This window comes from Arachis hypogaea, chromosome 15 (genome assembly GCF_003086295.3).
Source record: "Arachis hypogaea cultivar Tifrunner chromosome 15, arahy.Tifrunner.gnm2.J5K5, whole genome shotgun sequence".
Lineage (NCBI taxonomy): Eukaryota > Viridiplantae > Streptophyta > Magnoliopsida > Fabales > Fabaceae > Arachis > Arachis hypogaea.
This window is the reverse complement of record NC_092050.1, coordinates 89,304,429-89,316,204: the sequence shown is the minus strand read 5'-3', so window position 1 is coordinate 89,316,204 and position 11,776 is coordinate 89,304,429. Positions and strand designations below refer to the sequence as shown.

The 11,776-nt window shown below is 37.2% G+C and overlaps 1 non-coding gene across 1 annotated transcript; it reads right to left on the bottom strand.

Annotated features, from left to right (window-relative positions):
• Nucleotides 1-10,176: 10,176 nt before the first annotated feature.
• On the bottom strand, nt 10,177-10,284 carry LOC112752797 (small nucleolar RNA R71). The gene has a single exon (XR_003177212.1). It is a non-coding gene; the product is annotated as a small nucleolar RNA R71 (small nucleolar RNA).
• Between the last annotated feature and the right edge of the window lie 1,492 nt (nt 10,285-11,776).

Here is an 11,776-nt window from a genome sequence, read left to right as displayed (position 1 = left end):
ACTCAAATCATCAACTGTTTGCTTAACTAAATTAACCACCTAACTAAAATTGCTCAATCCATCAATCCCTGTGGGATTGACCTCACTCATGTGAGTAATTACTACTTGATGCGACCCGGTACACTTGCCGGTGAGTTTGGTGTTGAAATTCGATTTCAACACATCAAGTTTTTGGCGCCGTTGTCACGGATTGATTTAGATTTACAATGATTAAGTAAGGTGGTGGTCTAGATTAAGCACTTTTTCTTTTAATTTTTACTAAGCACATTAACTGTTTGAATTTTTGCTTAAGCTAACACTAATTTCACTCTATCAGTAGAGTGAATTATTTTCGTTTCTGGTTCTGTGTTTGTTTTTCTTGCTGTTGTATGTCAGAAGCAAGGAGAGAGATCCTTACCTTTTGTGACCAAGACGAGAGAACTCTTAGAAGACTAAGAAGAGAAGCAAGAGGAAAGGGAATTGTTGGAGAAGAAGAACATTTTGAAGAAGAATATCAAGAAATGGAGGAGTATTCAACAAATCCAACAAATCCAACAGTGGGAGTGGCCAACAACAATGGTCAGCCGCAGAGGAGAGTTTTGGCTTCATATACATTTGCTAATCCAAGGCATTGTGGGAGTAGCATCCTTACCCCAAATGCCAATGCAAACAACTTTGAATTGAAGCCCCAACTCATCACCTTATTATAAAACAATTGCTCATATGGAGGAAGCCCGCTGGACGATCCAAACCAACACTTATCCACCTTTCTGAGGATTTGTGACACAGTGAAGTCCAATGGTGTGCATCCAGACATATACAAACTATTGCTGTTCCCATTTTCATTGAGGGACAAGGCCGCTCAATGGCTTGAAGCCTTCCCACAAGGAAGCATTGACGATCGGATTTCTGCTAGTAAAGAATTTTATAAAAATAATCGTGTTGTAAGTTTAGTTTCTAAACCAACAAAGAATCCTTTCGTACAAAAATTTTGGTTGTCACAAGTAAAAAAACCCATTAAAATTTATAACCGAAGTATTTAAACCTCGGGTCGTCTCTCAAGGAATTGCAGGGAAGTATGATTTATTATTGGTTATGGAAAAAGGTATATTTTTGGGTTTTTGAAATAGAAAACAAATAATTTAAATGACAAGAAAAAATAAATTAATAATTAGAAAATCTCTTGGCATGGTATGAGAACTGGAAATCCTATCCTAGTTATCCTTATCAGGTGTGATGAGAATTGTTATTTGCTCCCACTTAGTTAACCCTTACTAAATAAAGGAAAGTCAAGTGGACCAATCAATTTGATCCTCAAGTCCTAGTCAACTCCTGTGGAAAGACTAGCTTTAGAGCGATCCAAATCAATCAGCAATTCCCATTTTTCAATCAACTGCTGAGTCTGATAACTCAAGTGTTACCAATTACTTAACCAAAGCAAAAAGGGAGAAAATCTACTCGAATAAAAATGCCTTCATATTGGAAGCAGCAGTAACATAAATAAAATAAATAAATCTTAAATCTGAAATACCTCAAATTATATTAAATAAAGAAATCAACTGTAACGTGAAGTTCATAAGCCAAATTGAAAAGATAAATAACAATTAAAGTAATAAAATAAATAAAAGTAGAAAATAAATTAAAGGAACATTGAACCTGTAATGAAGAGAAGTAGCCTAATCATAATAAAAATCCTAAATCCTAATCCTAATCCTAAATCCTAAGAGAGAGGAGAGAGCCTCTCTCTTTGAAAGCTACATCTAAAACCTAAGATTATCTATTCTGAATGTTGTATCAATTGTTCCTTTAATGAATGGATTGAGTCCCCCACTTTATAGCCTCTAATCTGTGTGTTCTGGGCCGAAAACTGGGTTAGAAATAGCCCAGAATACGTATAGGTCGCTGCAAAGCCACGCGGAAGCGTCATCCACGCGTTAGCATGGATTGGATTTTTGCCAGGTCACGCATCCGCGTGATCCACGTGTGTGCGTTGCCTGGCTTCGAGGCAGATATGACAAATTACATATCGTTGCGAAGTCCCAGACGTTAGCTTTCGAACGCAACTAAAACCGCATCAGTTGGACCTCTGTAGCTCAAGTTATGGTCGATTTAGTACCATGAGGTCAGGCTGGACAGCTTTACCAGTTCCTTCAGTTTCTTGTATTCCTTCCACTTTTGCATGCTTTCTTTCCATCTTCTAAGTCATTCCTTCCCTATAATCTCTGAAATCACTTAACACACATATCAAGGCATTGAATAGTAATAAGAGAGGATTAAAATTAGTAAAATTTAAGAGCAACGAAGCATTTTTTCAATCAAAGCACAGAATTATGAAGGAAATTGTAAAACCATGCATTTTGTATGAATAAATGTACAAAGACTTGATAAAAACTAATCAATTGAGCACAAGATAAACCATAAAATAGGGGTTTATCAACCTCCCCACACTTAAACATTAGCATGTCCTCATGCTAAGCTCAAGAGAAGCTATAATGGAGTGAAAAAGAATGGTAGAATGTATGAAATGTAACCTATCTATATGAATGCAACTAAATGCAAAATGCTTTCATCTACTTGGTTAAAAGTAAACAAATCTTTTAAGAACAAATATGAACTGGATTTCACTAATTCAAATCTCAAAATAAAGTACAAGTAAACTTGCAAAAGAAAATAGCTCGTGAAAACCGGGAACAAAGAATCGAGCATCGAACCCTCACTGGAAGTGTATGCACTCTAATCGCTCAGGTGTTTAAGGTTTGACTCTCTCAATTCTCTACTAACCTTGCTTTCTAAGGCTTGCTTTTCTTCTAACAATCAATAAAAATTTAATGCACAGATACACATATCAAGAGGTCTTTTAAGGGTTGTAATGGGGTTAGGGTCAAGGTAGGATTGTATTTGGCCAAGTGGACTAAAATCTGAATCTTTAATTAACTTAAACATTCCACCTAACTTAAGTCAATCCATGTAATTACAATTCAAAATCTAACTATTCATTAACCATGTTTTCCACATATTCATGCATCCTAATTTCGAGTACAGTACATATGCATTGCTTTCACTAATTACTTTGGGGCATTTTGTCCCCTTTTTGTTATTTGCTCTTTTTCTTTTATTTTTCTCTTTTTTCTTCTTTTTTTATTTTTATATATATATATTAATTTTTTTTCTTTTGTTTTTTCTCAATGCATATGATTAAATTATTGAATGCATGAACATATTCTCAACATTCTTTCACCTTTCCAGAAAGTTCTAACATACTCAATTCTCAAACTAAATGTTTCCAAACCCACTTTTTCCACACTTAAATCATAAGCACTCTTTCTAGTCTAAGCTAACCAAGGATTCAAATTAAGGACATTATTATTTTCCGCTTAGAGTTAGTGATGAGCTAAAGTAAAGAACAAAGGGGTAAAATAGGCTCAAAATTGGTTTGCAAAGGATAATGAAAAAGGTTAAGGACATATGGGTATGTAAGCTAAGTGAAACAAGGCCTCAATCATATAAGTGCATGCATACATCAAATAATGGAAATATAGAATTAAGCAAGACAAAGATCACAATTTTAGAGAGAAAAACACATACCAAAAAAAATAAAATATTGGTTGATAAGATGCAACCAATCAAGTAGGCTCAAAATCTCACTGGTTTTGTGTGTTCGAGCTCTAAACCATGTTCCAATATAATATTTCTTCAAACAAGTTTTTCAAAAAGTTTAAATCAAATTAGTGAAATGTTATAAAAAGTTTCTTTAAAAAGAAAATATTTACTTTAACCAAGTGGTGGTAAAATATGCACAAAATCAATCAAATATGCAATCAAACATGCAAATGCAACAATGAACAAACAAAGAAAATAAAATATTGGTGTTGAGAAGAAAATAACTAACCCATGGAGATCGATATCGACCTCCCCACACTTAAAGATTACACCGTCCTCGGTGCATGCTGAGATGCGCAAGTGGGCGGGTTGCTCCAACTGATATTTTTTTCCAAAGATTGTGTAGATGGACTTGTCTGTTACCCCATATAGAAGTTTCTTTTCCTTTCCTTTCCCGGTGGCCATCCTGAAAGAAGAGGAATAGAAGAAAAGTAACCCTGAAATAAAGATAGAAAATAATTAAAATATGGGTGTTAATGCCAAATAATAAGGGTCTCAATTACATGGTAGCTACAATATGCAAGTGAGAAAACAGTTGAAGCAAATGGCAAATCAAGAGTGTAAAAATTTGCAACAATGGGAAAGAGGCAGTATAAATTCATGTTAATGCAAAAGGAGCACAGGTATCATAAAAATTGGCTTTCGACAAATAAATAAAATCATCCAATAGTGTAAAACAAGTCACTAAGCACCAAAATAATACCAAAAAAGATACAACAGTTGAAAAAGAAAATTTAACACCAATGGAAAAATAATAAATTTAGAAAATAAAAATATGCACAAAATTAAAATGCAATGAATGAGAGCGTGCAAATAAATTAAGTAAAATAGAATAAAAGATGAGAAGTTAAAGAGATGAAGAAGAAGAAAGAAGGAGAGAAGATAGAATAAAAGGGAGGGAAATTAAAAACGGGACACGACGCGTACGCGTGCATCACGTGTACGCGGGAAAAGTGAGTTGGCCATTCGACGTGTAAGCATCGTCCATGCGTACGCGTGGGTGGTCTGAAAGCAAAATGATACGCATGCACCAGGGACGCGTACGCGTGGGTGATTTTGTGCCTTGGGTACAGTGCCCGCACCAGGCCAGCACAACTTTCGGCCTAACACCTCTTTACGCCGATTTGTTGGGTCACGCGTACGCGTGGGTGACGCGTACACGTGGAAGGCTGGTTTTGTAATTGATGCGAACGCGTCAGGGGCATGTTTGTGCCTGAGGCAGGCCTCCAGCTATGCTCCCGTGCAACTCTCTGTAAGGTTTAGCATCGCATGTGACGCGTGCACGTAGTTCACGCGCATGCGTGGGACACGTTTTTTTATGCAGTATGCAGAATGCAAAATGCAAAATGCAGAATGCAGATGACTATGCAGAAATTATGAATGAACACGAATGAAAATAAAATAAAATAAAACTAAGAACAAAGAGGAAAGAATATACCATGGTGGGTTGTCTCCCACCTAGCATTTCTAGTTAAAGTCCTTAAGTTGGACATTTGGTGAGTCCCTTGTTATGGTGGCTTGTGCTTGAACTCATCTAGGAATCTCAATCAATGTTTGTGATTCCAATGGCCTCCGGGATCCCTCACTAATTGCATAAAGCCTTCAAGCAAGTTAAAGCAAGTGACAAGGCCCCAAGAGTGTTGATTGTTGGAATTAATTCCAGGGTCCCAAACCTTGCTTTTGCACCTGTCTTCTTGTTGATCATCATATTTCCACTTGGGTGGTGAACAGTCGGAATTCTTACCGAGACATCCAAACAATTTCCTAGACCCATTCAATTGAGAATTATACCAAACCTTATACTTCAATTTGGAGCATGCAACCATATTGAACCTTGCATGACAACTCTTACCACTAACCATCTCCCGCTTGCTCTTATAGCTACAAAGAGCTCTAAGTTGCCCATCCGTCTCAAGCAAAGCATATTCAAGTGAGCTAATTAGGCTTAGAGATGAAAGATTTATCCACTTGAATGAAGGTATGGATGGTGATGGCTTTGGGGGAGAAGTCTCCAACAACTTTGGCAAGGTGATTTCCAGCTCCATTCCCTTGAGCTCTTCCTTGACAACTTCCACCTCCTTGCAAGCTTCTTCAATTTCAACCTCTTCCTCTTGGTAGCTTTCTTCCAATTCGATCTCTTCTTCATTATTTACCAAGGGCATGGGAGGTTGTGTTTCTTCTTCTTTAATCTCCATGTCAAGTCCAATGGGAGAGGATTCAAATGTAGATAAGAATTCATCAATGATTGAATCCATCTCTTGATCATCCCCTTCAAAGTCTTCAACCATGATATGCCTTGGAGGTTGTACACCCTCCTCAAAAACAAATTCAAACTCCTTAGAAGGGGGCTCTATGACTGGGCTTTCCCATGGATGTTCCGCATCTCCCAAGTCTTCAACCAATTCCTCTTCTTCGATAATTCTGGTTTCCTCCACTTGTTCCAATACAAAGTCATGCTCATTACTATCCACCGGAGTTTCTAGTGTCTCATTCATGCTACGTTTTTCATTAGATTCTCCACATGAAGCCATTGGGGTTCCTTGAGTGTCTGAATGTTTGGAAGGTAATTTATTTATTGCTTGCTCCAGTTGATGAAGGGTTGCATGAAATTGATCTACTATTTCCTTGAGGCGAGACTGTGATTCCTGCATCAATGGATATGGACATGGTGCATATGGAAGTGGTGGTTCTTGGGGGTAATTGGATTAGAATTGGGGTGGATAAAGGTTTGGGTCATATGGAGGTGAATGGTTGTAGGTGGCTTGTGAGTATGGTGGTTCAAAACTATGTTGAGGAGGTGGTTCATAGGTATATGATGGGGCTTGTTGGTAACTACAAGGGGTCCACCATATCTATCATCTTGGTATGCTCCTCGGAATGGCTCTTGACTATAGTAATTTGGTGGAGGTGGTTTGTCACGAAAGGGTCCACCATGAATATTGTCTTGGCATGCATTGTAGAGTGGTCGTTGTCCAAGGTATCTTGGAAGTTGTTGTTGCCGAAAGGCTTGATCAGATCCTCGTGGCTCCTTCCATCTTTGATTGTTTTAACCTTGATGCATGTTCCTGTTATAGCTTCCTGATGAGCGGATAATTTATACGCTTTTTGGCATTGTTTTTAGTATGTTTTAAGTAGGATCTAGTTACTTTTAGGGATATTTTTATTAGTTTTTATGTTAAATTCACATTTCTGGACTTTACTATGAGTTTGTATGTTTTTCTATGATTTCAGGCATTTTCTGGCTGAAATTGAGGGACTTGAGCAAAAATCAGATTCAGAGGTAGACGAAGGACTGCTGATGCTGTTGGATTCTGACCTCCCTGCACTCAAAGTGGATTTTCTGGAGCTACAAAACTCAAACTGGCGCGTTTCCAATTGCGTTGGAAAGTAGACATCCAGGGCTTTGCAGCAATATATAATAGTCCATACTTTGGCAGAGTTTAGTGGACGCAAATGGGCGTTGGACGCCAGTTCTACGCTGCAGTCTGGAGTTAAACGCCAGAAACACGTCACGAACCAAAGTTGAACGCCAAAAACACGTTATAACTTGGCGTTCAACTCCAGAAGAAGCCTCTGCACGTGTAAACTTCAAGCTCAGCCCAAGCACACACCAAGTGGGCCCCAGAAGTGGATTTATGCATCAATTACTTACTTTTGTAAACCCTAGTAACTAGTTTAGTATAAATAGGACTTTTTACTATTGTATTTACATCTTTGGATCATCTTATGATTTTTAGTTCATCTTTAGATCATATTGATCACGTTTGGGGGCTGGCCATTCGGCCATGCCTGGACCTTTCACTTATGTATTTTCAACGGTAGAGTTTCTACACTCCATAGATTAAGGTGTGGAGTTCTGCTGTTCCTCACGAATTAATGCAAAGTACTACTGTTTCTCTATTCAACTCAACTTATTCCACTTCTAAGATATTCATTCGCAATTCAATATGAATGTGATGAACGTGACAATCATCATCATTCCCATACAAACGCGTGCCTGACAACCACTTCCATTCCACCTTAGATTGGATGATTATCTCTTGGATGTCTTAACCAGAATCTTCGTGGTATAAGCTAGATTGGCGGCATTCATGAGAATCCGGAAAGTCTAAGCCTTGTCTGTGGTATTCCGAGTAGGATTCAGGGAATGAATGACTATGACGAACTTCAAACTCACGAGTGCTGGGCATAGTGACAGACGCAAAAGGATAGTAAAGCCTATTCCAGTATGATCGAGAACCTCCAGATGATTAGCCATGCAGTGATAGCGCATCGGACCATTTTCACAGAGAGGATGGGATGTAGCCATTGACAACGGTGATGCCTCCAGATGATTAGCCATGCAGTGACAGCGCATCGGACCATTTTCACAGAGAGGATGAAATGTAGCCATTGACGACGGTGATGCCCTTACATAAAGTTTGCCATGGAAAGGAGTAGGACTGATTGGATGAAGACAGCAGGAAAGCAGAAGTTCATAAGAATGAAAGTATCTCTATACGCTTATCTGAAATTCCCACCAATGAATTACATAAGTGTTTCTATCTTTATTTTCTATTTATTTATTATTTATTTTCAAAAACTCCATAACCATTTGATATCCGCCTGACTGAGATTTACAAGATGACCATAGCTTGCTTCATACCGAAAATCTCCGTGGGATCGACCCTTACTCACGTAAGGTTTTATTACTTGGACGGCCCAGTGCACTTGCTGGTTAGTTGTGCGAAGTTGTGAAGTTATGTTTGGACCATGGTATTGTGCACCAGTTATTGGCACCATGCCAGGGAGAGAACGAACAACAAATTTTACAACCTCAGAGTAACAATTTCGCATACCAAGTTTTTGGCGCCATTGCTGGGGATTGTTCGAGTTTGGACAACTAACGGTTCATCGTGTTGCTCAGATTAGGTGTTTTGATTCATAATTTTCTTGCATGCATCATGTGTTTTGATTCATAATTTTCATGTTGTGAGTCATTTTTTTATGTTTTTCTCTCTCATCATTAAAAATTCAAAAATCAAAAAAATATCTTTCCCTTTTTCACTCATAAATTTCGAAAATTTGGATTGACTTTATCAAAACTTTTTAAAATTTAGTTGTTTCTTATGAGTCAAATCAAATTTTCAATTTAAAAATCTTATCTATTTCAAAATCTTTTTCAAAAGTCAAATCTTTTTCATTTTTCTTATTTATTTTCGAAAATTTTAAAAATATTTTTCAAAAATCTTTTTCTTAATTTTATCTCATAGTTTTCGAAAATATCCTCAACAATTAATGTTTTGATTCAAAAATTTCATGTTTGTTACTTACTTGTTAAGAAAGATTCAAACTTTAAGTTTTAGAATCATATCTTGTGATTTCTTGTGAATCAAGTCATTAATTGTGATTTTAAAAATCAAATCTTTTTCAAAACTAATTTCAATCATATCTTTTCAAAAAGATCTTTTTATCTTATCTTTTTCAAAATCATATCCTTTTAATCATATCTTTTTAAAACATATCTTTTTTCAAAAATTTGATTTTAAAATATCTTTTCTAACTTCTTATCTTCTTATCTTTTCAAAATTGATTTTCAAATTTGTTTCAACTAACTAATTAACTTTTTGTTTGTTTCTTATCTTTTTCAAAACTACGTAACTAACTCTCTCCCTCTAATTTTCGAAAATCTCTTCCCTCTTTTTCAAAAATTCTTTTTAATTAACTAATTGTTTAAATTTTTAATTTTAATTTGATTTCATTCCTAATTTTCGAAAATCACTAACCCCTTTTTAAAATTTTATTTTCGAAAATCCTCTTTCTCTCTCATCTCCTTCTATTTATTTATTCACCTACTAACACTTCATCTCACCCAAATTCGAACCCCCTCTTCCATCTGTGTTTGAATTTTCTCTTCTTCCCTTCTTTACATTACATTCTTTTCTTCTTCTACTCACACAGGGGAACCTTTATACCTGGGTAAAAAGGATCCCTATTTTTATTATTTTTCTGTTCCCTCTTTTTCATATGAGCGGGAGCAAGGACAAGAACATTCTTGTTGAAGCAGACCCTGGACCTAAAAGGACTCTGAAGAGGAAACTAAGAGAAGCTAAAATACAACAATCTAGAGATAACCTTACAGAAATTTTCGAACAGGAAGAGGAGATGGAAGCCAAAAATAATAATGCAAGGAGGATGCTTGGTGACTTTACTGCACCTAATTCCAATTTACATGGAAGAAGCATCTCCATCCCTACCATTGGAGCAAACAATTTTGAGCTGAAACCTCAATTAGTTTCTCTGATGCAGCAAAACTGCAAGTTTTATGGACTTCCATCTGAAGATCCTTTTCAGTTCTTAACTGAATTTTTGTAGATCTGTGATACTGTTAAGACTAATGGAGTAGATCCTGAAGTCTACAGGCTCATGCTTTTCCCTTTTGCTGTAAGAGACAGAGCCAGAGTGTGGTTGGACTCTCAACCCAAAGATAGCCTGAACTCTTGGGATAAGCTGGTCACGGTTTTCTTAGCCAAGTTCTTCCCTCCTCAAAAGCTGAGCAAGCTTAGAGTGGATGTTCAAACCTTCAGACAGAAGGAAGTTGAATCCCTCTATGAAGCTTGGGAGAGATACAAGCAACTAACCAAAAAGTGTCCTTCTGACATGCTTTCAGAATGGACCATCCTGGATATATTCTATGATGGTCTGTCAGAATTAGCTAAGATGTCATTGGATACTTCTGCAGATGGATCCATTCACCTAAAGAAAACGCATGCAGAAGCTGAAGAACTCATTGACATGGTGATGACAAGTCATCCTAGCCTATTTTAACTAGTCTTTTTCTTTTGTTTTCATTAGAATTATGCACTTTCTTGAGCTACAAGCAAGCTAATTGAGTAGATTTTCATGTTTCCCTTGATTGAACCAACCATATATGAATTCATGCCATTTCATGAGGTTTTATGCTATATTTGTTACATATTATGAAAGAATGAATATCTCATGAGTTTGAGCATAGCTTTGATGAGTTTGGTTGATTAATGATAGGTGAAGAAAGCTTGGAGAAAGGTTGAAGCAAAGAGGAATGGCTAGGAGTGAAGAGAGGACAATGGAATAAGTGAAATTGAACCAGGAAGCAAGAAGTTAGCCCCAACGTTAGCCCCCTAACTTGGAGGCTAACGTTGGAACTTGAAATTTCCTCCCTGGCCATCCCACGTTTGCGCCAATGTTAGCCCCCTAACTTGGAGGCTAACGTTGGCATATGAATTCCTCCCTGGCTAGCCAACGTTTGCTCCAACGTTAGCCCCCTAACTTGGAGGCTAACGTTGGCACATGAAAACATAAGGGAGAAGGGCCAACGTTTGTGCCAACGTTAGCCGCCTAACTTGGAGGCTAACGTTGGCGCCATTAGCATATAAGGGAAGGCCAACGTTAGGGTCAAAGTTAGACCCCTAACGTTGGCACCAACGTGCATACCAGAAAAATGTGTTTGCTGCTATGAAAAGTTGGCCCTAACTTTGGCTCAAACTTTTGGTCCAACTTTTGCTAACCTCAAAACCGGTTCAATTGATTCACTTCGGTTCTTCTCCAAACTTCAAGAGCAATCAACCAAGGCCTCTTTCAACCCAATTCCACCAAGAGCAAAGGCCCAACTCAAGGCTTGAAGATCATTTTTGAAAGTGTATAAATAGGATAGAATTCAAGTTCTTCGGGGAGCTTTCCTTTTGGAATTTTCATAATAGTTTTCGGAGAGCTTTTGAGTGAACTTTAATTTCTTTGTTTCCATTGCTTTCAATTTCATTTTCTACTTTTGTCTTGGATCTTGGATTGGAGAATTGAAGAAATTCTGTTTCAATCTCAATCTTGGATCTCTCTGTTTCTTTACTGTTAATTGAATTTCATTTCCGGTTAATTGCTCTTCATCTCTTTTCTTTGCAATTTACAATTTCCTTGCAATTGTTCTTGTTGGATCTAGGAAGGCATTGAGATCTAGACTTGGTTTTTCTAGTCTCTGGGTCCTGAGATCTGAATTTCCCATTTCAATTCTCTGTTTACTGCTTCTTATGTTCATTTACTTTTCTGCTTCATATCCGGTTCAATCCCAATTCCCTTTTACTCTTCTGTTTGATGCAATTTAATTTTTCCTTGTTTAAATTCTGCA